Here is a 27,642-nt window from a genome sequence, read left to right as displayed (position 1 = left end):
ACCACAGCAAACGGTGATGGTGGTACAGCAACAATGCAACCAGATCTGAGCCCAGCAGTGGACCTGGGGTCCAGAAGAAATGGTCCAATGGGAAAAAGTGGGCAAGGAGTTAAAAGGCAATTCGCAGTTGAAATACAATTGCCCAATAAACATTGAAAAACCATACAGCTTACTCCAGAAATTTTTTTTTAAAAAATCAGTTTTTAAAATCTGGTGTATTGATAAAAATTAAAATGATAATTGTAATTGCTGGCAAAGGTACTCTAGAATAGTACTAATGCAAGTGTAAATTGGTACAAATTATTAAAATTTTTTGAAAAAGTACCCGAGGTAGCTGTCCTATAGAAATAATGAGATGCAATGGTCAAAGTGCACATGCAAGGGTGTCTAATTAAAGTTCTGTTTACAGTACCACGAAGCTAGAAATGACATGAATATCCATTAATAGGGGAATGGTTAGTAAAGATGGGTTGCCTCTTCAATTAGAGCTATTTTCCCATAGAGGAAAAATAAATAAAATCTGTGTGTTCTACCATGAAAAAAACCTCATTTAGTGAAAAATACAATAGTGCACTCTTAATAAGAAAGCAAAGACACACACATTTTTTGCATGGTGAAAATTTTGAGGAATAATGAATAAACTATTAAGAGGTGTAACCTGTGGTTGTATGTGTAAATGTGTGTGTGTTTGGCAATTATTATTGACTGCCTACCCAGGGTCCACTGCCTCATTCTTACTTCCTAACAGAACCCTAACTTTACCCAGGTATCCACCCCACAAGGAAAGAGATAGTAGTCCCAGCTCTGGGGTGAATCCTGATGAGTCTACACCAGTCCTAGTAGTCCCATTTCCTTCCTGGTGATTGGTTAGGAACGGGCATGTGACTTGGTCTTGGCCAATGAAAGGTGATGGGGATCTACTGTTGGGCTTCTGGGAAAGGTCTCCCTGTCTTAAAAAAATGGAGTCATGCCTTCTGCTGAAGTTGTCTTGTTTGAATATGACACTTGGAATCACTATGGGCATTTGGGAACCATGAGGAGAGCTAACCTGGGGACCAAGTCCATACATGGAGAATAGCAGAGAGTAAAGATAAAAGAAACCTGTGTTCTCATTGATGTGAGTTACTGAGTTAACCAACACTGGAACCATGCTGCTTCATGACTTCCTATTACGTAAAATAGTGAATGTCCTATTGCCTGTATCAACAGAAGCTCTGTGTGTTCTCTTCCATTTGCCAGAGGCCTCCCAACTGTTATACTAATGAGGGTTTGGGATTTCAGGAGCTGAATGACTTCCACTTCCTAATTTATTTGTATCTTAAAAGCTGATGAGATTGTCTATAACTTTTATTTTCTCTTTTGTCATTTCTCGTATTTTGCAAATAAAAAGTAGAGTATAAAATTAAGTGTGGGCTGCAGATAAATCTCCCTGTCTGCACCCTACACAGTAGGGCAGTGCATGCGGTTTACCCTGACTCTGGATCACACAAACCTGACCTCTCTTTTCTACCTGTAAGACTTTGCATAGAAATCTGAGCAGTCTTCTTAGCCATAGAATCAAATTATAGCCGCTACCTCCTATATTGCAATGAAAGTTAAATGTGTCCAAGGATGAAATCTGTCCGGCACCTTGATAAATATTATTCCTTATGCTCCCCAAACCTCCAACTTTAATTTTTCTCAGAACTTCTGTAACCCCAGAAAATGAGGTATGAATGGTGATAATAAGGAAATTGGGCTTGGTAAATAATGGAAGCTCAGGTTTCAGTCCAACCAAAATGGCCCAGGCAATAAGTTGAAAAATACATCCAATTTGAAACGGGAGTTATCCTAAGGGCATCGGATAATGTCCTGAGTGACTAAAACATGCCTCAAATCTCTGGCAGTTACACACAAGTTCCTTGAGCTTTTTCAGGCAGTGGGGAAGTCTGCAGATGAGGGGGTGCCACACCTGGATGTGCCTGCCCCATCTTTAGGCTGCTCCATGGGTGCATGGATGCTGGGTGTCTGCTTTTGCAATGTTCACTTAGAACAGCTTCAGCTAAGCATGTGGCCTCCACCCACCTTCGAAATCAGTGCTTTGTACAAGTTCAGAGGCAGCAAGTCCTCCACAGCTCCTGGGGCCCTCTGCTCAGTGGGCTATAAAACACAATTGCGCTCAGCAAGCCCCGGTCATCAGTAATAATGAGACGGCTTTGAAACTGCCACTATGAAACCCTAAACCAGGCACAGACCCGCATGCTGGGCCAAGGACTTGGGAAAGGTTGGCCAAGGTTCGCAAGCTCTAGGCTGGGTTTGCAGAGAGCTTTCTCAGCTTGGGTTTCTTCAGGGGCTGAGTCTGTTTCAGCAGAGGCTGGTCTGGGTGCTATGTGAATGGGCTGATTTACTGGGCTTGGGCAAAAAACAGGCAAAGCCTGGGGCTATGAGTAGTTTTCACTTTGAGGTTTTGGGGGAAGTGATTGAAACCTGAGTTCCACCTTCTGGAGGGAATTCTGGCCTCTCTCCTCAGCCTCATTCCCATAAGGCTCATATATTTTTTTCACCCACCACCCCGGCCTTCTAAGATGCAGGGTGTAAGTGAAGGGAGCTACCTCAAACAGATTGGCTTTTCAATAATTTGTACGTGGAAACCGCAGAAGAAAATGGTTTTCTTTTTAATATGGCCTTTAAAGTCAAGCTTCTGATGGCACAGCTCAGTGACTCCAAAAGATATTATTTGGATCTCCCTTCTTCCTTTGAACAAAATATGACAACTATCACCTGGGCTGCCCCCGTCAGTCAGGGCCAGGGAAGACCTTGTCTGCTGTGAGCCTCTGGGTCCCAGCAGTAGGACAGAGTGATAGAAGGCTTAGGGCGGTCCCATGAGCAAGCTCCTAGAAAAGTGTCCATGACAACCCCCTTTATACCCTGACCCATGGATTTGTAAAAACCCAGTTTCAGGATAATTTCATAGATATTCAGTCAGGGTCTCAGTGGGAAGCTGACAGCACATTACAACAGGGGGATTGAAAGGAGGTTAGTGAAGGGACTGTTTTCAGAGGTGTGGGCAGTGGTAAGGGGAGTCTAAAAGGTCCTGGAGAAGCACCCACGCTGAGCACAGCCAAGCACCAGGAGGGCTGACGGGGTGAGGGGAGGAGCAGTGAGTGAACCTGGAGAGGCAGCAGTGGCTGAGGGAGGGCCACCCGAGGAACTCTGGGAGAAGAACCAGCCATGGTCACCCTGTGGCTTGGTTGGAGGAAGTTGGGGCGTGAACACCCCACTCCACTCTTCTCCCAGCTTCTGATCTGCTAGTGCCTCACTGTGACTGAACCTAATCCGAAGCCAGAGAGCAGTGGAGAACATCTGAGTGTGGCCTATAAAGTTTCCATTCCTTGGGCACAAAGCGGGTGGGGGAAGGTCACACTGAATGCAGCTGTGCCTCACAGTCACCTGGAGAGGTTTGGTAACAAATACAAATTCCCAGGCTGCCCCTGGAAGTTTCCAATTTAGGATGTCTGGGATGGGCCCAGAGAAGCTATACCCTTCCAGAGCTCTCTGGGTGGTTCTATGGCCCAGCCAGAATGGAAAATGCCTTCCTAAGTCATCATAATTAGTCCGTTCTCATGCTGCTATAAAGACATACCTGAGACTGAGTAATTTATAAAGGAAAGGAGGATTAACGGACTCACAGTTCCACACGGCTGGGGAGGACTCAGAATCGTGGCGGAAGGCAAATGGAGCAAGCATAAAGGCATGTCTTACATGGTGGTAGTCAAGAGAAAGTGTGCAGGGCAACTGCCCTTTATAAAACCATCAGATCTCATGAGACTTATTCCCTATCACTAGAACAGCATGGGTAAAACCTGCCCCCATGATTCAATTATCTCCCACTGTGTCCCTCCCACAACATGTGGGGATTATGGGAGCTACAATTCAAGATGAGATTTGGGTGGGGACACAGCCAAACCGTATCAGTCATGTGATGGTCTTCTGAATTAAGTGCTATCACCTGAATCTCAGCTTAAGTTGTCCATTGATCCCTTACATCACGTTCAAAGTGGGCAGTAAGGTTTATCCATTTATTCTAAACATTTGCTGAGCACCTACTGTGTGCCAGGCACGTTGCTGGAGGCTAGGGGGTCAGTGGGAATAAAACTTCTCTGAATAGGCTTCTCAAATTCTCTCTTGCTTCTGTGGAAAATTCTATATCCTTGGGAGTAAGATGGAAATATTTTTGGGAGATCACCTTACGTTACCAGAGGATACCTTTCAATATGTTACTTAATCTTGAATTCCTTTGTTTGCAAAATGGGCATGATAATGGTACTTTCTCACAGGTTTATCAGGAGGATTGAGTGAGATAATATGTGTAAATCTTAGCTGGTGCCCTGAACATCATGCATATAAAATACTGTTATCATTATTAATTTTACCATTATGATTTATTAGTAGGTCTTTGTTAACCATCTCCCTCATCCCTGACTCCAAAATAGCAAATAAATGAGAAAATGCAGGTTTTCACTACTCTCCATTTTTGAACATTTCCTTCAGAAGAAATCTTGGCGAAGTCCGTGACGTGATGGAGTGTATTAGTACCTACACAGCCGCCCTGTCCATATGCTTACTCAGTACATTTCTATATAATTTTTAAAATACAAAGCAGGTTCATAGGGATGCAGGGAATTTGGAAATGGTTTGAAGGTAGTGATTTTAAGAGTTGAAAAACAGGACTAATGGGGAAAGATGAAAAGAACTACAATTATTAACTTGGAGAGGAGATGACTGAGGGGATGGGGAGCCATTGTCTGAGATGAAAAGATTATTAAGGAGAAAACAGCAACTGATACTTCTCTGGAAGAGATGAAATAAATGGAAAGCAGAGAGTGTGGCAAGAGGGAATCAGCTCTACTTTAAGGATCACTTCCCAACAGAGCTGGGTATGAGTTCCACAACAGGCTCAAAAGGACTGCGGACTTACATGCCGGTCTCTGGAAATCCTCCCCAGTGGAATCACATTTGAGCAGGCCAAGAGTCTGCAGCAGGCAGTGGGGTGGGAAGGCAGGACTAGATGGAAAACTGCCTGCCGCCATGTGCCTCTGTGGCCCCAGCCTCCTCCTCTGTCAGGGACAGGTATGGGACTGCGCCTCCAGAGACTCAGTGAGTCCTAAGGCCCACCTGAAATTTCCAGTCACTGTGGATGTTTGTGCGACGCCCCGTGTGGTGAACACGTTGCTGGCTGCCACGCCTTCTGAAATGCTGCATTCCACTTTGAAGATGAACAGTCTTTGTTGACTGGTCAGTTAAAAACTCATCATACCACATATGGAAGTTCGGTATCATTCTAGACAGTTTTTGCGCTCAAAAATGATTTCGTGTTGCAGTATTTCACAGCGTTTTCTACCTCAGGATAAGTCAAGAAGCACGAGATGCCTTAGGTGCGGAAGACGCACTGTCACCTGCTGAGTGCCTTCTATGGGCCAGGTGCTTGATATATATTTTAGGACAGTTCTAGTCTCCTTTTCCCTTTTTGCCTCTTGCAGTCTGTAGACACAAGACTGGGATATCAGTGGAGACTTTTCTTTTTCTTTTTTTTTTTTTAAGCAAAATCCTGATGTAGAAGTGCTGTGCATCTGGGCAGGGTGGAAGGCCTGCTCGTATTGCAGAAACCACTCTGACAGAGTACCCTCCTGTCTTCCACCTCCTGCCCAGTATTCTACTTTCCTAAGTCATCCAGGACACTAGACCAAGCTGAAAGATCAAGCAAGAGAAGAGGAAGAACCCTGAAGAAAAGACAAAAAAGAGAGGAAAAGGCTGGAAGGCTGAGAGAGAGAGGCGAAGAGGAGATGGGATGTCCAGGGTGAAGATCTCTTTGGCTAGCCTTCATGGCTTTGTGGGCTCTCTAAGGGCTGACAGCTAAAATCCCCAAATAAAGAAAAAATTGGGGATGGGAAAGTTAGTAGGTTAGACTGCAGAAACTCTCCTGAATGTTTATTCTTTGTGGTATCTGTAGTACTTGGAATGTCCAATTAAACAGGCTATAAAATCTATTTTTTAGAGCATTCTTCTAGACCAGAGGTCAGCAAACTCTCTCTGTAAAAAGCCAGAGAGTAAATATTTTAGTCTTTGAGCCCTGTTGCAACTACTCAACTCTGCCATTGTAAGTGAAAGCAGCAACATACAACTCATAAACAAATGGGCATGGCTGTGTTCCAAGAAAACTTAATTTACTAAAGCAAATTGCTGGCTGAATTTGGCCACAGATCGCTGCCCCTATTCTAGATCAGAACTTCTCAAAAGCTTCATGCACACACTCATCACTTCAGGATCTTGCTAAAATGTAGATGCTGGGCCGGGACCTGAGATTCTGCATTCTGAACACACTCCCAGGTGGTGCTGGGGCAGAAACCACACTTTGAGAAGCAAGGCTCTGGACATCTCAGACTGCAGGGGCCACAGAAGCCAGAAGTGGATGTAAGTGAGATGGTGGGTGTAGGCGCACATGCTGGCTGACAGCTGGGGTCTGTGGGACCTGGAGTGAGCTTGCCTGTGTGGAGGAAGCAGCTCCTTGTCCTTGCAGGTCTTGCTGGCTATTGATCTGTGGAAATACTGTCCTGTGTGTCCAGATATTTGGCTTCGTCTAGAGGAACCGGAAATACAGGGTTTTGTGGGAAAATTTCCTGATTTTTGTGCAAGTCAAATAAAACACATAGCTGGAATGGCACCCACAGGCTGCCATTTTGCAACCCTAGTTTCAGACCCGTGAGCAGTTACCCAGGACTGCCCTGGGCCTGCCTTCCGTGATAGGAGTGTGGTGCTTGGATTATGCACACAGCACCTCTCAAGCTCAAGGCTTGGAAAAGAAGGAATGGTCTTGATTTTACAGATGTGGTTGATAAGCCTTGAAGAAGCCAAGAAGAGGGCTGCAATTCATGCTTATGGTGACTGAAATTAAAAGCTACATCCTCAGGCCGATGACTTTAGAAAATATACCTCCTCTGAACAGACAGACTGTGCAAAGCCCTCTTTGGCAGGGCAGAAACTCTACAACTGATGGTGGTAAATGGCAAGCAACTTTTCCAAACTCCCTGGGCTAGCAGTGAAGAAGCAGGGATTTGAACCCAGGCCTTTCAGACTCCAAATTCCATGCTTCCTCCACTACCACCCATTGACTCTAGTTTTGGTGGATATTTGAAAGTGAAAAAGTTCAACCTGTCATCTCCCCCTAAGCCCGGATCTAAGCCACATTTGTAAGATGCAGGCACAGCCGCTGTGATATTTTTATCTGAAATATTTACAGGTGGAAAGGATTAAAGCAAGTGATGGACTATTGAAGGTTAATGCCATCTTTTAATACGGAAAAACTACTCTCTCCACAAGAAATATACTTGTGGGATAATCTTGAGATATGTGTGTGCGTGCTCAAAATGTCAGCTAGAGTTTCATTAATTTCAGCCTCCCCCAAGAACACTATGTTATGGTTCTGAGGCTGCATGTTAGCGTGCTGACACAGGTGGGACCCACAGCACCCGGCTCTCAGGGGTAAATTTATGGTACGATGTGTGAGGAATCCATCATGCAATTTGGCCCATGCCCCCAGCTGCTTAACCAGAGATGGGGGATGTAAGACAAATGTTATCTCCAGGCTTTGGGTGCTGTGTCTGTTTCAAACTTTGACCCATCAGGACAAACACTCCCACTAGGAAGGCCAATTAATAAGATGGCTTAACACCCAGCCTCTCAGAACACGGAGTACTTTGCCCTCAGCTTCTCCTGGGCTGTTCTTCAACAATTCTCTAGGCTAAAAGATCGTGTCCTAGAGTTTTTAGGAAAGCATAGGCCTTTGTGAGGTGTCTAAAGCATAACCTCATTTACTCTGGACGAGTTGTGAAGATCATGCTTACAAGAGGACCTGAGCCAGTGTCTAAAGGTAATGGGTCCAGCAATCCCATCACGGGTATCTACTTTACAAGCCCATTTGAAGGGCTGATCTTCCTCCCAGCAGAACAGAGATTAAGAGGCAGCCTCAAGGGGCAGCTGGCCTTCACTTCCTCTCCCAACTCCTCCAGTTGTAAGTTGAGTAACTTATGAGAATACACAAGTCTTACTTTCTTCATCTGTACCATGGGGCAACAGTAGAAATTCCTACTTTGCAGCATGATTGGAAAGACTGGAGACCCTGCGTGGACAGTACCCAGCAAAGTACTTGGCCCTCAGTAAAACATTGCTGGGTTGTGTCCTAGGTTTGGCGGTGTTCCTTTCTATGGTTTTGCTTCTGCATAATGTCCTGGCTAAAAGGACCCGCTTCGGGGCAGCTGGACTAAGGTTAGAGTTTCTACTGTACCTCTTTCCAGCTGTGCAATCTTGGATGAATTATTTAATCTCATGAAGCATCACTTTCCTCATCAGTAAGATAGACATAAAAATAGTTCTTCCTTTGGAGAGTTAGGGTTAAGATTGGATGGGCAGTTGTATGTAAAATGCTTATGTTACATTGCTTGGCATAACCAGGCACCTAGTAAAGGTTATAAATATTAGATAAGATATGTACTTTGGAATCTGTGAAGGCTTTGGCTACATGGAAAGGTGATATTTCTGCCCCTTATCCACAATACAGTTGACCTTTGAACAGCATGGGTTTGAACTGTGTTGATCCACTTATAAGTGGATTTTCTTCTGCCTCTGCCACCCATGAGACAGCAAAACCAACGTCCTCCTCCTCCTCCTCCTCCTCCTCCTCCTCCTCAGCCTACTCAACCTAAGATGAGGGGGATGAAGACCTTTATGATGATCCACTTCCACTTAATAAACAGTAAATATATTTTTTCTTCCTTATGCTTTTCTTAACACTTCCTTTTTCTCTAGCTTACTTTATTGTAAGAATATAGTATATGATACACATAACATATAAAATATGTGTTAATTGACTGTTTATGTTATTGATAAAGCTTCCAGTCATTAGTAGGCGATTAGAAGCTAAGTTTTGGGGCAGTCAAAAGTAACATGTGAATTTTCGGTTGTGCGGGGGGTTGGCATCGCTAACCTCTGTGTTGTTCAAGGGTCGACTGTATATCAAAGAAATGTGGAAAGCCTCACCAGCCTCAGGAACTTGGATCTGTAAATTCTGACTTTGTACCAAGTGCAAACCCTACTTGCACTTACTGGGAAAATAACTTGCTAGGATGCAGAGGTATTTTAAAAACCATCCACTGCAGCTCAGCTCCTCCTTCTGAAACAAATACACGGGCCCAATGAACCCAAGTCAGAGTTGCTACTTTTGGAGCGACTACACTGTGTGGCGTGCAGAGCCGGATGCTGGGTAAGCGCTCAGTCTAATAGCCTCAGAAGGCTACTTTTATTATTCATGTCTATGCTGGAGGAGCCCAGGGCTCAGAGGAGATGAGTCACCAGAGCTCAGAAGTGAGAGAGCTGGGACTCGAACCCTCTCACTCTAAACTCCATGGTAATCACCTTGTCAGCTGTCCTGAGGCATTCAGCAAGACAGGTGTTCATGTCTTTCTTTTGTAGAGAAGAAAACTGAGGCTCAGAGAGGTCAAGTAACCCACACATGCCCACACAGCTTAGACCTGCTCCTTGCCCAGAACCTGGGTGACTTCTCCTGTAACCCACTCACGGATGCGTGTGCGTGCTAGTGGACAGTGATTCTTATCTGGGTCCCTTAAAGAAGGGACATTTTCCCATGATTGTTTTCCTGCTGTCAGCCCTTGTCATCTTCAGAGGAGACCCAGAGACCGTGGGCAGGGTGCTGATTCCCTGCAGTCAGCCACAAAGGGCAGAGTTCCCTGTGATGCTGAGAGAGCGAGCCTGTGTCTGCGAGTACATATTTCTCACTATAAAGCAAACAGCCCGACTGGCAGAGCACTGTAGGGAAAATGACATCACTGCAGAATTTTAGGGCTAATCATTTAGCTGGATTAGCCCCAAAGTGCTGTGTCTAAAATCAGCATCCCTGCCTCTTTATGTACTCCAGATGAAACACATTAGCAGAAATATGGCAAGGGACACTCACAATACACGGTTCTACACTCTCAGCAGTTTTTGCAAATCTGCAATTAGTCTAAAGGGCCTGGGTAAATTAGGCCTCTTGATAAATGAAGCACCTAGACAGGCCTCAGATTTATTGGATCCCACTGTCCCGCTGTCCAGAGCCCTTGTCAGCTCCACTGCAGAGCGGGGACTGTACAGGGAAAGAAAACGGAGCCAATTCAGGCTCGGAATTGCCCCCAAGTCTTTGAAAAGACTGTGTTTGAGACTGCTGCCTCGGTGGCCTTAAAAGTTTCTGCCAGGAACATAATAGGTGAAATAGGAAGCCTCTGCCAGGAAGTTTGTGAGGGGATAGAAGAGGCCTGTTACACACTGCAGGCAGAAGGAGAGATGGGGGAAGGATTTTCGTTATAGGCAGGAGGGAGGGGGCCACCAAGAGGCCTGCATGTGTTGGCAATTCTTTGCCCCACCCCACCCTGGGCCTCTCCGGCCTCCTCAAGTCAGAGATTAGCAGTGGGCATCGACGGGTACCAGTGGGAACCACCAGCCTCTCTCCCAGCACTCCAGGTCTGGGCTCTGGTTGTTAGTTAACACACTCCTTTCCCAAATGCAATTTTCCACATGCTTCAGGTATGAATAATAAATGACCTGGTATTTTGACTACACAGACAGGTTACACAGATTCTAGAAAAGCACCCTCACCTCCAAAGTTGGGGGGTGAGTGTTTGTAATGCCTTAAAGCAAGCATCCAGGGACCAGAAGGCTGTGAGTGGTTGTGGCTTAGGTACATGGGACATATGGGAAGGGGGTAGTATGGGCCTGTTGTTCTGATTTATGTCTCTGAATCCTGCGAAGCGGTTCGCAGCCATATTGGGGTGACACCTGCTAACTTTGCCGCTGGTGCCGCCGCCGTGGCTGCTGTGAGTGCTGAAGTCAGCTGAACCAGGCCAGTAAGGGGCCAGCAGATGCGCAGATGTTTTTGGGGTGGCGAGAGTTATTTTGTATTAAGTCTATCTTATTTATGTATTTTTGCAACATTTTCTTTGCTGATTACTAAAGTGATTGCTGTTTGGGGGTGGTGGGGACATGGTCTGAATTTTTAATTTAAAAAGTAGTAAAGGACAATTTGTAGTAGGAGACAATTTGAAACAGAGGTCCCTGTTTGTGTGTGTGTGTGTGTCTGTCTGTCTGTCTATTTCTGGCTCCCTCCCTATCTCTTTCTGTGTCTTACAATCTCAGGTCCTCCGTCCGTCTTCCTTCTTCTGTGTGTATCTCTCTGTTCTCAGTAACCCAGCAGAGCATGTTGTGGTCCTCTGTACCCCCAGCACTGTCCCCACAACTGAGCCCTTTGCCACTTAACTCTTGGTGGCTTGGGCAGCTGGGTCCATGGGCTCCTTTGAGGTTTGGAGCACCCCAGGGTGTGAGGTTTCCAAGACCACTTTCTCCTGGAGGCTGCGGGAACGGCCTCACGGCCATGCCGCCTTCGGCTGCTGTGATTCAGTGTCTCTGGTCTGCAGATCAGCTGGGCGAGTCTCCTGTCAGCCCACATTGATTTTCCTGTAGATTACATTACCTCCAATCACAGAAGAAATTGTGCTCCTCTCCTGGAGTGTCAGGGCAAAATGAATAGCAAACATTTTCCTGCAGGCAGTTCAGCTCTCCTGTCAAAGGCCACTTGAGCAGGTAGGGCACGGTCCTTGCTCCCCCAACCCCCAAACATTTTCTCTCCAACTCAGTGGAAAAGTTTCTGGGGTGAGGTGGGGCATCAGATGCAACTTGGAGCGCAAAAGATACCCAATTATGCCTCAGCGAGATCCTTCGGTATCTTAAGACCTTCTAAATTATGGAATTAAGAGAGTTTAGAGGGGGAAAAGAGCGGGTGACACCAGATGTGTTAAGAATTCAGAATGTGCTTTCTCATATATTAAAAAAGACTCTTTGAATATCATCAAAGAGATTGAGCAATTTTTATTCCTTTTAAAAGTACTGATTGGGGATCTCTGGTCTCTGGCTGGTGTATGTGTGTGTGTGAGTGTGTCGGGGGGCCATACCACAAGGGCCTCTCTCCCTACACTTGGTTGGTGCCAGGTCCACTTTCTGAAACCCTGGCACGCAGGGCGAGCCTTGCTTGTGTGGGCAGCTTTGGCACAGAGTCCTGGCACAGTGGATGAAGAGAAGCGTCAGCACTTTTCAAACAACTAACTAGCAGCAGAAGGCGGGCGCCAACCTCCAAAGTGGTCTTTGTGGGAGAGAGGTCTGTGTCTGGGCAAACAACCTGCTTGTAGAGGCTGGAAGAGAAAAAGGCCAAAGACACTTGAAAAGTAAGAGAGAATCTTCTCTGGGGACACTGGGGGCCACATAAACGCACATCCCTGCCCGGTTGAGCATGGGTTTCTGTGTATCCCATGTGTGTGTCATGAGATACTTAGAGCAAGAATTTTCATTGATAACTTAGCCAGTATTTGTTGAGCAACAACCATGGGCCAGACACTGGGTAAATGCTCTACCTATCGTTTACCTCTCTTTTCACTTGTCATCTAAATTGAATCCTCACAGTGGGGAAGGCAGTGTCATCCCTGTCGACGTGATCTGGAAACAGTGCATTAGAGAGTATACGAGATTTGCCAAGGTATTACGGATTGAATTGTGTCCCTGACCCCGAGAAATGTGTTGAAATCCTAGCCTTGCCCACCCGTGAATGTGACGTTATTTGGAAAAAGGGTCTTTGTGGATGATCAAGTTAGGAAGGGGTCATTAGGATGGGTCCTGATCCAATATGACTGATAGAAAAACCAGGGAGATTTGGACACAGAGGGAAGACCATGTGAAGACTCCGGGAGAAGAGGAAGGACAGGCAACTGTAAGCTGAGGAATGCCAGTGATTGCTAGGAGGGAGGCCTAGATGAGATCCTTCCCTTACAGTCCTCAGAGAGAGCCAACCCTACCAACACCCTGATAGCAGACATCTAGCTTCCAGAACCATGAGACAGTGTATGTTTGTTGTTGAAGCCACCTAGCCCGTGGTACTTTATACGGGAGCCCCAGGATGTAACTACACAAGCTCACCCAGCTTGTGGGTGGTGGAGCTGGTGTGTATGTACCCAGGCGCTGCCTGTCCCCGCGGTTATGCAGTGTAGCCTGCACACTGCTGGTTTCCTGGATGAGTGCCCAGCGAGCGCCTGGATGTGCTCCTGCAGGCCTTGGATGTTCAGGAGTTGGTATGTTGGGATGGTTTGGGGCAGAGGCCAAAGGGAGACTTTATGATGAATCTAGCGTCTTATATATACTTTTGCTTACAGGTCTAGAAATCTGCCAATTTTATCATTTATATAAAGAACCTTAAAATGTGTATATCTTTTGACCTATTGCTAAAAATCTATTAAAATAATGATAAACATGGTGACACATTTCTGTAGAATTATATATCATAGTACCATTTATGGAAGAGGTAGGAATATCCCACATCCCAGGACTGCATGAAATGCCACGTTTCTATATTTTCTAAAGTGAAATGAAATCTGATAGAAGTCGATACCAGTCAAGGGTGGTGAGAACAGCTCTGAATTCCTTCACCCCAGCTGGGTCGGCAGAACCTCTCTAGCCATAGTGTGTGGTATCAGCCACAGACAGCCATGTAGCGGTGCCCACCTGAGGTCACCCAGAGCATCGGGCTCAGATAGGGCCGTATCTCCACCATAGGTCACATTTCAAGTCTTATTTCTTTTCCCAGTCCTGGGGAGTCATGCAGCCAGGGAGGAGCCCATCTGTTGAACGTCTGCAGCCCACATCCTTAATCCTCTTCCTTGGACGATGTAGTTTACAGGTGTCAAGGGCCTCTGTCTTTGAAACACAAAGCCGTTTCTCAAAGCCCTCTCACAAAGTACCACAGTCTCCTTTAAATAAGCAAAATAACCTTTCAGAAGTACATTTTCTCTCTCTCTGTCAGGGTTATAGCACAGCAGTTGTTGAGAAAGATGTTTCATCTTTCTCTCCTGTGACCGCAGGAGTCAAAACAAACACAAATAACAAAACAACACAACTTCCAAATAACAAATACCTAATACAAATATTGGCTACATTTAAACGCCAAATCATTCAGACTCATTACATTGATTATAATCCAAATACATACATTAGACATAGACATTAAATTTTTAGTTAACATTAATAGGAGACAAAGTTCAAGTTGTAATGTGAAGTGAAAAAATACAACGTTATATTATTTTCTATTGCTGCATAACAAATCGTAAGTTTAGCCACTTACAGCAATACGCATTTACTATCTCATGGTTCTGTAGGTTAAAAACCCCAGCAGTCTTGTTTGGGTTTTCTGCCCATGGTCTCATAAGACCAAAATTAAGGTGTTGGTCAGGCTGTGTTCTCATCTAGAGCTGGGGTCTTCTTTCAAGCTCATTCAGATTTTTGGTAGAATTGAGTTCCTGTGGTTGCAGGCCCAAGGTCCCTATTTTCCTTGCTGGGTGTCAACTGGGCATTGCTCTCAGGTCCTGGAGGCTTCTAGCATTCTTTGCCGTGTTGGGCTCTCTATCTTCAAAGTCACCAAAGGAGACACTTCCTTGTTTTAAGTCCCTCTCATGCTTCATATCTGTCTCCAGGAAAAGCCCAATCTCTGTCAAGACTCACCTGAACAGGCCAGACCAACCCAGGATCATCTCCCACCCTTAAAGTCATGCCATGGAACATAACCAAATCATGGGAGTGATGGCCCAGAATAGTCACAGGTCCCACCTGCCCACATTCAAGGGGGAAGGGATTATATAAAGGCCTGTGGATTCCGGGATCATCTTAGAATTCTGTCTAACACAGATACCAGTCGTATATATGCAGCAAGATCTCAGCCATGTATTGTTTATGAGCTCAGAAGAACACATGTATGATATAAACCTCAATATTAATAAGACTTTTCTGTGGGGTATGATTATGGATAACTTTTATTGTCTTCTTTATACTTTTCTGTATCTTCTAAGCATTTTATAATGAGCACATATTACATTTATGATCAAAGAAAACACCCACATTGTTTAGATAAAGAAATAATTGGGTCTCAAGCTGGGATAGTAATGCACGACTAGCAGGCATTTGCTCTGTAAAATTAAGCGTGTGTAGCTGAATGGTTTGTTCATTCATTTATTCTTTCGTTCATTCATTCACTGGCCCCCTTGGGAAGAAGGTGCAGACAGATTGCATTTTCCTATAGGACCGCATGCTGATGGGGTCCCTCTGTTCAGAATATCTCTAGAATCACTTCATACATTTCAGCAAAAAAGATTGCAAAAGACAAGTAGCATTTCTATTTGTTATTACTCCCGGGGACAGAATAGCGAAGGAAAATTACTCAGACTGTTTGAGAAATACTTTGCAATTTCTATTTTCTCACCAGTATCCCAATAGCTTGATAATGTTTAGGGTTTGAAATTTCATATTGTCTTCGTGAGCAGAAAATACCAGCTTCTCATAAATAACTGAAATGAAACAACAGAACTCTTGGCTCAAATTCACTTTTCAGCCTGACGCGTCAGAAGGAGCCCAATGCGAAAACTCTCTCCCGAAACAGAAGTGTGACCCAGGGAGACCAGCAGCACAAATGATCCAGAAACCCTTATGGTGGGAACTCCCTCCACTAACAGAACAGAATTGCTCAAGGATGGGGACGACAGCATGTGGCAAACTATCAGAGGGACATCGACTGGCCATCTCAGGCCATCCTGTGCCAGTAGCAAGTCTAGGGGCTCAAGTCAAGTGAGAGCGTGAAGTGAATGAGGTTGTGCAGAAAAATAGAGCAAGGCTGCCCTGTACCAAAGGGTGATGTTGGCACGATTTGCTTTTGGGTTTCCTTGTCTCCTTCTCTTCCTTCTTCATTCATTCCCCTTCCCTTCACTGGTGCCCAATCCTGCCCTGGTGCCGGCTTCCATCTCCCGTCCATTTTCAGTTAATGAATATCATTAATGGGTTTTTTTTTTTAATGTGGATACTCTCAGAAGTATTTGCATTTTAATAAGGGATTGTAAAAAGTGAAAAGGCCTTGAAGATAGCAAAGAATAGTTTGCTAATAGTGGAAGGACCAGTAAGGAGGTTACTTTTGCTTGGGGCCCCTGCCCAATGCCTGCCTCCAAAGTCATCTTCCAAATACTTTTTTTTATACAGTGTTGACCTGTTTCAGGAACGGGCTGCAGGGATTCTATTCTGTCAGCATTAAATGGGCGTTGACAGCTGGAAGAAAGGCATCAACATATACAGGAAACAGCATTCTTGAAATGAGAACTAAAGTATCTGCTGTGCGTCTTCCATGCCATGTCTTGGGGGGAATCAAATGAGGTCATGTATGTGACAGAGTCTCATAAGAGACTCAGAAATGAACACATGCAGAGTAGTATTAGGATACGTGGCTTGTATGGTTGTCCCCAGCACAGTCAGAGAACAAAAGCCTAGGTGCAAAGATGATCTGACTTTTGACATGGTCGCCTGCCTTAGAAACTGACACTATTTCATTAGGCCTTTTCTGCAGGTAGTCACTGTATGTAAATGTCATGAGCGACTCCACTGAGATGGGGAGCATTTGTCCCTTGAGTGTTGTTCTGGGTTCCAGAGACTCACCCCGTACTATGCCTCAGTTTCTCATTTGGTAGACCTGAAGATGAAAATAAGTATTGGTCTTCCCTCAGCAGAAACAAGAAAAGTGAATGGGCAGCTGGGGTGAAGCTCTTTGAGGGCTCCCTGAAGAAGGGGGAAGAAGCTCTTCTTCCCGAGATGAGGTATATCTGGGCAAAGGTGAAATCATGTTGATTTTACTTTTTTTTAAACTTATCAATTATTCTCTAAATATAAACTTACAAACTATGAAGCATGCGAAATAAATGAAGAGCCATGAAACTTCCACCCTATTAATGATAAATAACACTGTCACCCTCCACTCCATCCCAGGGTCTCTTCCTCACGCTTGGCCCTTTCCTTCCCATCATCGGAATACATGGCAAGGAACTACTATCTGAATGGTGTTTTTATTTTTTAAAACAATATTCTTTATTCCTATTTTGTAGCATAGTTTGATCACATATCCACTAACCATATATCACTTAGTCTTGCTTATCTTTTAAACTCCATATAAATGCCATCACCAGGTATGTATTCTTTTGGGACTTGCTCTTTTTAGTCAATGCTATGTGTTTGTGATTTGATAGTTTTTATGCCTCTAGGTTTGGTTCATTCATTCTCATTCCATTGTATTCCATTTATGAATATACCAGAAATCAGTCGTCTCTCCTCTTCTTGATAGTGCAGTTTTAGTCTTTGCATTTATTTTAAACATGCTTTCACTGTAGGATTTAGGGTACTTGTCTTAGTTCAGGCTGCTGTAACAAAATACCAAAGACATAATCTTTGGTTTATACCACAGAAACATATTTCTTGCAGTTTTGGAGGCTGCAGGTCTGAGGGGGGTGTTGGCACGGCCGGGTTCTGGTGAGGGCCCTCTTCCATTTGCAGACTGCTGACTTCTCCGTGTGTCCTCACGTGGCAGAAAGGGGGTGAGTGAATTCCTGGGCTCCCTTTTCTGAGGGCATTAATCCTACTCACGAGGGCTCCCTGCTCAGACCTAATGACCTTCCGAAGGCCCCACCTCCTGATGCCATCATGTTGAGGGTTAGTATTTCAGCATATGAATTTCAAGGGCAAAAACATTCAGTCCATTACAGTAGTGTTTATTCCAGTAGAGGTAAAGCCAAAGTGTGGTTAAATAGGACTAGGTGATTGGCCAAAGGAAGTAAGAAACTTTTTTTTTTTTTTTTTTTTTGAGATGGAGTCACTGTCGCCCAGGCTGGAGTGCAGTACAATGACCTTAGCTCACTGTAACCTCTGCCTCCCGGCTTCAAGAGATGGTCCTGCTTAGCTTCTTGAGTAGCTGGGATTACAGGCATGCACCACCATGCCCGGCTAGTTTTTGTTGTTGTTGTTTTTGGTATTTTAAGTAATAGTAGAGATGGAGTTTCACCATTTTGGCCAGGCTGGTCTCAAACTCCTGACCTCAGGTGATCCACCCGCTTCGGCCTCCCAAAGTGCTGAGATTACAGGTATGAGCCACCGTGCGCTGTGCCAGAAAGTAACATTTGGGAGGTAAACCAGGCCCTAGCTCCCAACTCTCCTAATCGTCTTCCTTGTACATGTTATCTCACCATTCTCAGAAACACTTTTTCAGTAAAGTAAAGAAGCTGAGTTGGATAAGCTTCAGATTCTCTTCTAAGGTAACCTTCGAACTCAATCAGTTGTTCACTCACTGAACACATGATGAACACCTGCAATTTGCCCCCATTGCTAGATTCAGTGGAAAACAAAACAGGTACAGTCTTGGCCATCACAGAATTTCAGACCACGGAAGATGTCAGAGAAAAAAGGAGTAGGCCACTAAAAAGTTTTTTTGTTTTTGTTGTTGTTGTTGTCTGGTTCGTTTTTAAATTAGAAACTGTAAGTACTATTGTAGAAACACCCATCGGGTGAGGATACAGAGCTCTGGATGGATCTATTTTAGGTAGAATGGTCAGGAAAGGCCTCCCAGAGAATGAATATCGAAGCTTGAGAGGCACCAGCCACACATGGTCAAGAGGAAGAGGATTCCAGTCTCAGAGAATTGCATGGGGCAAAACCTCTGGGTAGAACAAGAGCTTCATATGTTCTGGAACTTGGGGGAATTACGTGAGAGGGAAGCATGCCTCCAGGTGAGCCCTGACACTTCAGGGAGGGGCTCTGTGGGCCAGCGAAAGGATTTGAGTTTTATCCTATGTGCAAACGGAAGGTGTTAAAGGATTTTTCAGTAGGGGAGTGATATGGTCAGATCTGTGTTTTTTAAAGATTTCTATGACTGCTGTGAAGAGAATGGGTAGGAGGGGGCTGAAGCGAAAACTGCAACTGTCGGGCCTCACGGGAGGTGACGGAGCTCAGCTTGAAGGAGCAGTCATGGAGGTGAGAGGGAGGGGATGGGCTAGGTCCCAGGATGATGTGGAGCCAAGGAGAGGCATTGCTGCCATGTATTTTTAATTAGAAACATAATCAACATTGGGGGTCAATGGGGAAATAATCAGACCCAAGCTCAATTCACTAGAGAAGAGAAGGTTCAGAGAAAATGGGGTTGGTCAAGATAAGACAGTTGGAGGAAGCTGTGATTCTTTAGTAATGGACACTACAGACCCTCTGTACATACGTACGCCTCCTTCCCTCCCTCTCTTCCTTTCTCCCTTTCTTCCATCTTCTAACTACCTTATCTGGAGACCATCTCTAAAACTCTGCTCAGTTTGAAGATAACCTTCTCTACCAGAATGGAGCAGACAAAAGCCACCTCCCCAGTCTTCCAGAAGAGAGGTGACATCCAATCCCCTACCACACACCAACCTCCACCTCTACACACACATCCAGGCCCAGGACAGTGTCCTCACCAGCACTGCTCCACCCCTCCCGATCCTTCCTGGCCAGAAAAAGTGCCTGAACCATTGTGTCAGATCCCAGTCTTGGCACAGAGTTTATATCTCCCTAACAATATACTGCCCATTTAAAGAACCGTAAAACATGACTGAATGGGGAATAGCAGTGGCTGTTTAGTATGCTTTAAAATTCTTTAATTTGCTGTGCCACAATAACTTGCACTTTAATAAAAGCAATCTCTCGTCTTAATAGCTACACAATAAAGAGTTATTTATATGAGTCAATGTGCAGGCCTGAGCCTTCCAGGTGTGCCCCAGATTTTAAGCACTCCGAGCGATTTGTAGGCTGGCGCTGCCTGACGCAGCCCATGGAAGGCTCCTGACAATGCCATTTTGCAGTGTCACAACTCCAGGGCCATGGCCCGCCCCAGGCTCCTGGCCCTGCACAGCCCACTCGGCGCGCTGATTTATTTCGGTATTACGTTTAATTGTTTCCTTCTTGTGGAAGCCTTAACATGCAATGCTTGTAAATCTGACCCAAATCCTCCATATGGCACTCTGGTTTTCCATTTTCAAATGCATTCGCCCTGGAATAATGACTGTGGTATAACTCAATTTGAGTTCTGCTGCTGGGGACTTTATTACATAATGCTTTCTAATTGACCCTCATAGTTTAATAAGACAGAACATTTCACCAGAACATTGACAAAAGTTATTAATTTTCACTTCAGCAGAGACCCATGTCCCAATTAAATCCCCTGATAATGCCTGACTGACTGACCTCATTATGGCTAATGCTTATTAGTCCTGCGGAGAGGATAGCATCACACACTGTTAAAATGCCTAAATGAGCACATACAACGATCCACTGTGATTACAATTTACATACATGACAAATTTTACTCCCTAATCCTTGTCTGGTGCAAGGAATGTGGCATGCTGCTGTCATACCACGGGATCAGCCATTGAGGATTCGGGAGGTGTTGTAAAAATGCTCCGTGAGTGTGCTAAGCTACACCCAGTTAAATTCAATCTGCCTTTCTAGGAAACTATTTCAAGTGTGTGGGCGTCTTTAAACAGGGAGATTGACTTCTGCCCTTTCCTTTTTTAATGAGAACTACTCGTACTCATTTGTTTGTTTGTTTTTAGCTGACTTCAAAAAATAGAAAACGCACCAGCAGCAGCAGCAAACAATGATTTCAGCCGTCCTGCTTGGGTAGCTCATACTCACTGAAGTGGACTTTTCTTCCCTGAGTTTACTTATATTTTTACATTTTCTCTGAGCTTTCATTTTGCAGGGAACAGTGGGTGGGGGCTTGCAGACTCAGCTTTCATTTGAGGGCATCATAGATACCACCCCGTTTCACCAATGACAGGGCCACCTACTCAAGCTAGTCCCATATTGTGGGACAGGCTGTCGGAAGGTCAGTTGGAAGAAAAATGTATATTTGCACATGCTGATAAAATGGAAGCCTCAGAGTGGTGAGAAAATGAAAGTGAAAAAACCTCACGGTGTCTGAGGCTTCAGATTGTTTTTCGACCTTTCTTCTTCTGGTCCACACAGCAGTGTTTATCTTTGAGGCGGTCTGACCACGGCTCGATGTCTGCTTTTCCTGTGCAATATAGTCATTCCCCCTGGGCTGTATGCTTTGACACATGACAACAATCTAAGAGCAGAGATCGAACTTCTCAGACTCATGGCAATGTGACAAGTAATGTATATTGACACAGCAAAGTGCATTCTGGAAATCAGAGTGGTTGGGCGGGCACAGCCCCTTGCTCAGCTAGAGATGGCTTAAATCATAGGCTTCAGTTGCACACAAAGTTAAAGCGAAAATTTAAATAATAATAATAACCAGCTGGAAGCTGCAATTCATTGAACTCTTTTCTCTCTCTCTTTTTCTTTTGGTACCATCATGTTGAAAGCAGGAATTTTGTGGGAAAAACAATAGTAATAGTAACAAAAGAAGAAAATGAAAAAAAGAAATGAAACTAAACCTCCTTAGGGAATATTTTAAAGTACTGCATATTCAGCTCCATCACTCATTCTGCAGATGTCTATAGAGTAGCTTCTTCGTGTTGGACACTGTGCTAGGTTTCCGCATACTAAGGTGAATGACCTAGAGATGGGGCAGTCATACCTACTAATAGGACACCCTACCACATGATACTACAAAATGTTGGTATATAGGATGATAATGTCTGCTGATTTCAAAGGTTTATGGGACCCCCAAGAGGGGGCATCTAACCCACATTTGGTAGTTCTTCCATGCCTTCAACACGTGGGCATTTAGCCCTACTATGTGCTAAGTGCTATTGAGTCTGTCTATTCCCGTTGCTAAAGAGTAACTCCCAGTGGTGACCCAAAGTGTGGCGGCTTCCTCAGTGAGAGGAGGATTCAACAGGGCATTGCTCATCATTCAATAGGGCAAGGCTTTCACAGCCTCTTTGTGGCGTCAATGACTGATGGCATATATACCAAGGAAAAGTAAACTTATTTGCCCAAAAGAAGATTTTTTAAAACAATGCTGTGGGAGAAGAATCATCACAGAGTTGTGTAATCACAGGGAAAATAGGGATCCATCTGAAGGATGGTGGTAGGTTTAGAGAACATGTTGCTAAGGAGGTGGTTGCAGAGTTCTGGGTATGGCTTTTGTGCTTAGACTTCAATCCACATCCTTTTCCCCGGTTGGGGTCTCCTGCTGTTGCATTGGAGCCAGGTCAAACTGGCCCAGGGAGCCCGTCATGCCAACCTATTTCCTACTGTATTTTCAGTTGTATCGCATTGGTAGCTTGAATTTAGCCATGGTGGGAGTATTTATACCACAGAAATTGGCAAACTCTACAAGCCAGAGCTCTTCTTCTACAGCTACCCCTGCCCCCAGACCCAGCTGTTAAACACCGATCAGCACACCATTGTCTGCATACAAGAGTCCCTGGCTGTATGAAAAACTCAACATTGATTTTATTAGATGACTGGCAAAGGCTTATACCACAATGCAAAGCTCTGATAAAAACTCACATCCATGCCTTTGGCCTGGGGACCCTAACTTCCATGAGAGCAGTGCTGGGATCTTATGCTCAGGTTGTCCACAGAGAGGACAAGAAAGACTTCTAAGTCTGTTAAGAAGATGCTGAGCCAACTTCCTGAAGCAACTGCATGGACGAATTACAGAAGTGGGGTGAACTGGTCAGGACAAGCTGCTGCCCTAGATGACTGATGTCCCACTCAAGGGCACTGACTCAAGGGAGCAGCTGTGAAATAATAGTAATGGGGATGGTCCAGGGCTTCTCTGAGAGAGCCAGAAGAGGAATGCACCATGCTTGGGGATTTGTGTTCTCTTTCAACTCAGTGACCCCACCCTCTAGGAAACATGACCCACTTAAGGCTGGGCTCTGTCTTCTCAGGCTGAGCACCTTGTCCCATGGAGTGGAGCCCACAGCAAATGGGGAGGACTCAGAAGTGTGAGGAAGGTCTGTCTTCTAAAGGTTAAGGAAGAAATCCGAGTTGATATACGCCTCTTCCCTCCCCAGCAATGAGGGCTGAATAAATGGCCAACAATGGGAAAGGCAATAGGGCACTAGAATAGCATGTGGAAAGGCACAGCACTGTGGGCAGAGGAAACCATGGTGATTTCTGTGGGACCTATGGTGTGTTCTCAGGGGAGAGGGTGATGGCAAGAGGAGAGCATAGAAAAGAAGATGGGACCCAGACTGTGGGCTATGGTGTTTGTTCTTTATTCTGTAGCCAACAAGGAATCAACACAGATAGTTAGAATGGGGAACAATATGGTCCAATCCCTTTTTAGGGACATGAAGGGTAGAGAAGTAAGGAAAGAGTTTGATGGCTGGGGTACCAAGACCAGGCTGTTGCAGACACAGCTATTTGCTTATTCAGTATCAGTTCTCATTTTCTTCCTTCCTAACAGAACCTCAGTTTTATTCAGAGAGGCAATGGGCGCTGCATGCAAAAGAACACAAAAGAAACAAAACCCCCACTACCATTCCCAACCTTCCTTGCAGAGGGAGAGGTCAGACTACACAGTTCTGGCCAAAGAAATGTCAAGGGACATTTCCCTGGGTGGAGCTTCCAGGAGAGCTCTTTGAAAAGGGTCAGATTCAGGAGGCAGTTGCTTTTTCTCCTTTGCCCTTCCCTTTCTCCTAACCTGGAATGTGGATGTGGAAGAAGGTAACCATTTTGTGACTATGAGGTGACAAGCATACCGAGGACAGCCATATGGCAAGAGTGGCTGACTGGAAAGATAGGAGGCATGCGGGGTCCCTGGAGGCATTGTGGGGTGGCATTGAGATCCATGCTGACTCTGGATCTCCTACATCTGCATTTCTTACTGTGTGAGGAAAAAATCACTATTTGGTTAAGCCACGGCAAGTTCAGCTTTCTGTTACATCAGCTAAACCTGTTCTTAACTCTTTCTGGTACTGTTTCATAGATCCAGGTGACAGCCCCTCAGTACCTAACTACAGCAGCCAGTGGCATGAAGACATGAGGAACGGCTCTCAGGTAGACTTGGCAGCAACATCTTGTTAGGGAGAGTGAAGTTTGAAAGACAGTATAGCTCCTGAAACTGACTGAAATATAGAGGGCAGACTCGGTCCCCCTCCACCCACCCCGCAAGGATTCAGGTTTAAGGGCTGGGTAGGACACATGTCAGAGACCATGAGCTTGGTCAAGGGCTGACTGAATGTGAAGTGCTCAATGTGCAATGTAGATGGGGCATCTTCAGGGCCACTGGAAAGGCCGGTCTGCATTCGGGAGAGGGGTGGGGAGAGTTCTGAAGAAGAGATATGGCAGTTACCAGCAAAGTGATGGTGGCTGGATCCGTGGGAGTGAACAGGATTATGTATGACACAGATGTGTGAGGAGAAGAGGGGAAAAGAGACAGCTTTGGGGAACACCACCAGGCAATGGACAGGTGGTGCTGGGTTGGGGGATTACGGGGGATAGAGAAGGAGGGTGCAAAGGGCTGGGAGAGAGCAGGGAGAAGAATTCACAGAGGCTGGGTCCCAGGAGCCCAGAGCAGAGATGGTCTCGAGAAGGAAAAGAGCAGTCAAGAGTGCCAAATGTGGTGGAGTTGTCAAGGAGGATGAGGAATGAAAATTAGCCTATGGATCTGGCAATTACAATGTCAGTTTCTCTGCTAAAGCTGCTCCCACTGAAGTCACTAATGAAGCCAGATAAATAGAATTATTTGCCCAAAGTGGCATCGTTAGTAATGAGTCTAGCGTTAGAAACTGAGGCTCCCGCCTCGGGTTAAGTGCTCTTTCTCTTTTATTACACATACTTCTAGGCTGCCCCAAACCACAAAATCAGTTTTTCATAGAAAAGCTTTGGGGTATCATTTATGGTCAGGTGCAAAATAACCTTCTAGCTGTCTTTGTTGATAAGTTAGTTTAAATAGGTATCACTTTGTCCTCAGATTAAAGTATCTTCTTAGCTAATATTTTGATGTGCTGAGATATCCTAATGGAGAACGAAGCAAGCCATGGAGAGGAAGAAAGTCAAGACAGGCACTGTCCACTCCCCTGCTCATCACTCAGGGCTCTCAGCCCTGGCTGGAGGCTGTCTTCATTTCTCGGTCTATGTCCTGCCCCACAGCCAAAGGCTGAAAGGAGAGTCTGAAGTATTGCCTGGCAGAGGAGTGCTGTTTCTTTAATCTCAAGCAAGGAGGAGCCTTTCAAGATACTGGCCCATCCTGAGTAGACGTGTATCTAGTCGGACACACAGCACTGACCCCTGCGGGGACCAGAAACAGCCTGGGCACGTGAAGCCAGCGGGCAATATTTTAGCCAGAAGTTCTTACTCTTTCTCTTTTATTACTCTTTTATTTATTTCCAGACCAACCAACATGAAGGTCACAGCATCTATAAAAAGCCCAAGCTATCTACACGAGAGGTGGGGTTCAGAGAGGCAGGCAAGAGAGTCCATTTTGAAATTCTCAAGGCTGAACTTGAATCTGTCTCTCTGTCTTTTCTTTTCCGCTCCCAAAAGCAGAAGCCAGAAAGGTGTCCCAAGGTGAGGGCAAAGGTGTCAGAACTCCAGTGTGTTTAAGCCCCTGCTCTCCCAGGCAATCACATATCTATCAGTACTGAGGATAGCACAGTAGGTGCACTGGCAGAAACCCCTCTTGCAAAGCCTTCCCTATCAGAGAACAGAAAGTGAAGCAAATAAACATCCTGAGGCTGTGAAACTCTCCAGTCGCCACCCCCTGCCCCAGGCTGACAGGGGGTGAGTCGGCAGCTTGGATATACAGCTGCAGTTGGCAGGGAAACCCGGTGGGCTTGCTAGGGGGCCCTGCAATCCATAAAGGAAAATTGTCTCAGCAGAGCAAGAGGTTTTTGTTGTTGTTGTTGTTGTTTTTCCTGAGCAAATGAGCACTGGTGTTTTCTCCCATGCAAGAAAGCTGCTACAGATCTGGAGTCAATTTTTCTCCGACGGACAAGGTAGTGAGGGCCTCTGGCTGATTAAAGAGAGTAGCTACCATTCACTATTTCTCAGAAGAGGGAACATAAAGACAGAGATGCAGCCAAAAATAAACAGATGGCTGGATCGGGTGGAGGATGCTGTCACGAGCAGACACACAGGTAGCATGGGCCCCAGGCAACCACACAAAGCCATTAAGAGCAGCCAAAACTCAGCGAAGAGTTCTAGAACCCTGGGAAACAGATTGTGCCCTGCCCCAGGGGGGTTGCCTTGGAATTGTCACTGATCCAAAGGTAGTCAAGTTTGCACAGAGCAGGGGGACCCAGCAAACAAGCAAGCCTGAACACTAGGAGGACTGAGAAAAGATAGAACTGAGAGTAAAGGGGTGAGGCAGCGAAGTTAGTGTAAACACAGAGCCCCTCAAGTGGCTGGAAGGTTGAGCAGCAGATTGGATGGCATACTGACTGGCGGGCTGCTTCCAGAACCAACTCAGAGCCACTCAGGCAATTTCGCAAACATTTACTGAGTGCCTTGTAGGTACCAGAGCTCTGCCTTTGAGGATCTTGTGGTCTGGGAGTAAAATGTTTATAAACAGATAAATTACACTGCAATACAATGATTATGAACAGAATCCTGAGGGATCATAAGGGAGAGAGCTGTCAGGGAATGCTTCAGAGAGGAGGTGACACTGAGGCTGCTTAATAAAGACTGAGCACGGTAAAGAAGGAAAAATTGTACCAAAGACTATAGTTGAGTAACCACAAGGCTATTACAATGAAGGCTCTGGTTGCAGAGCAAAAGAGTTCAGTTAAACGAGCTGAAGTTATGAGGAGAATTACCACGGAAGTACAACAGAGAATCTTAACAGAAAGTAAGAGGAAAGAAGTGCTGTGGGTTGCCATGGGGACTGGACCCAGGAAACCATGATCCAGTGTCAATTCCTGACAGAGGCACAGGGACTTGCAGCCTCTAAGCTCTGTGCCTCTGTCCACTCCCCGTCTTCCTGAGGTCCATTCTTCTCTGGTTACATGTGGCCTAGGAATCCCATATCTTTTCCTCATAGGCATTCCTGGCTTGCTCTGGCATCAATTTCAGGACCAATCTCCTATAACCTTTCAGGTAAAGTGCCTATCATCCTGTGGGCACACCTGACTCCATCCCTCAGTGTTCTACTGCTGAGGACAGAGAACCCAGCTGGCTCTGATTAAGTCACTGATATCTGATTGGTAAATTGGTGCCTGGAGCCAGAAGGGGTAAGGTTGTATATCATGTCACCTTTCTTTCTTTTCTTTCTTTTTTTTTTTTTTTTTTGAGACAAGGTCTCGCTCTGTCACCCAGGCTGGAGTGCAGTGGTGCGACCTTGGCTCACTGCAGCCTTGATTTCCCAGACTCAGGTAATCCTCACACCTCAGCCTCCCAGGTAGCTGGGACCACAGCTGCCTGCCGCCATGCCTGGATAATTTTTTGTATTTTTTGTAGAGATGGAGTTTCATCATGTTGTTTAGGCTGGTCTTGAACTCCTGAGCTCAAGCAGTGTGCACACCTTGGCCTCCCAAAGTGCTGGGATTACAGGCATGAGCCAGCACACCCAGCTGAATGTCACACCTTTCAAGGTGTGAGTGGGCGTGGATGGGGAGGTGATGCCCGGCATATTTACTAAGGTGCATGTACTCATGTGAGCACTCTGGAAACACAGGAAATCTGCCATAAGCATCCAGGGTAGACTTTTGGCTCTCTGTGCTGCAATTGTACAAACCTTTAACACTGAAAATATTATAAAAATTTATCTTAATT

The 27,642-nt window shown here is 45.4% G+C and overlaps 1 non-coding gene across 1 annotated transcript in view; it reads left to right on the top strand.

Annotated features, from left to right (window-relative positions):
* Window positions 1-11,873: 11,873 nt before the first annotated feature.
* Window positions 11,874-27,642, top strand: part of LOC103219419 (uncharacterized) — a 72,995-nt gene continuing 57,226 nt past the window's right edge. Inside the window, exon 1 of the transcript XR_005240423.2 lies at window positions 11,874-12,302. This is a non-coding gene — a transcript (uncharacterized protein). The remainder of the gene's footprint in view (window positions 12,303-27,642) is intronic.

The sequence above is a fragment of the Chlorocebus sabaeus genome, chromosome 12 (genome assembly GCF_047675955.1).
Source record: "Chlorocebus sabaeus isolate Y175 chromosome 12, mChlSab1.0.hap1, whole genome shotgun sequence".
Classification (NCBI taxonomy): domain Eukaryota; kingdom Metazoa; phylum Chordata; class Mammalia; order Primates; family Cercopithecidae; genus Chlorocebus; species Chlorocebus sabaeus.
Note: the sequence above shows the minus strand (reverse complement) of the source record. Positions and strands in the feature narration are given on the sequence as shown.